This window comes from Seriola lalandi, unplaced genomic scaffold, assembly GCF_002814215.2.
Source record: "Seriola lalandi dorsalis isolate HSWRI2012SDOR001 ecotype SW California unplaced genomic scaffold, Sedor1 jcf7180002053935, whole genome shotgun sequence".
NCBI lineage: Eukaryota > Metazoa > Chordata > Actinopteri > Carangiformes > Carangidae > Seriola > Seriola lalandi.
In genome coordinates, this window is record NW_019524488.1 from 13,978 (window position 1) to 14,885 (window position 908).

The following is a 908-nucleotide window of genomic DNA, read 5'->3' on the forward strand; positions in this document are numbered from 1 at the left end:
ATGAGACACATCAGACCACATCAGACCAGTTTTTGTCTATCTTAAATCAGACTGTGGTACAATGAATTCTGGGTAAATTAACCCAGACTTTTTTCAAAATAAGAAAACGGCCAACCGAGTCACCTCATCCAATCACTGACCTCCGTTCACCCTCAGCAGAACACGTTTGTCTTCAGGAAGAATTCAACAGTTACAGGAAGTTTTACTTTGAAAATTCAGCGAACAGTGAAACAATAAGAAGAAAAATCTGATTGGGAAAAAAGCTGCAGCGACAGTAAACAGTCAGTCCCGAGAGATATAAAATATGGAAGAAGAAGAAAAGAAAGGAAGGTTTAAAAGAAGGGAACAGGAGGAGGACCACAGGAAGAGATGTAGCGGCCAGTCGCTTCTGTTTCGGGGGATAAACGATGGACGAGAGACGAGATGTGGGTCAACAGCTCTAAAAACTCTCTCTTCTCTTTGCTCTCTCCATAATAATGTTAACAAACCATAAACTATGAGTACTGTCACTGACTGTTACCATGGTAACATTAGTCTTAGGCCTGAGTTAGCCTGGGGGTACGGTGTCTGATTTTTTTAATTTAAGACGAGTCGGTCTTTATTTTTGTGAAACGGTCTGACTGACATCAGACTGATCTCACACTGCAGACCAGTGTGAGATATCTGTGGGAAACTGGCCCCCGGAAACAGCTAGCTTAGCATAGCATAAAGACTTGACATAGGGAAACAGCTAGCTTAGCATAGCATAAAGACTTGACATAGGGAAACAGCTAGCTTAGCATAGCATAAAGACTTGACATAGGGAAACAGCTAGCTTAGCATAGCATAAAGACTTGACATAGGGAAACAGCTAGCTTAGCATAGCATAAAGACTTGACATAGGGAAACAGCTAGCTTAGCATAGCATA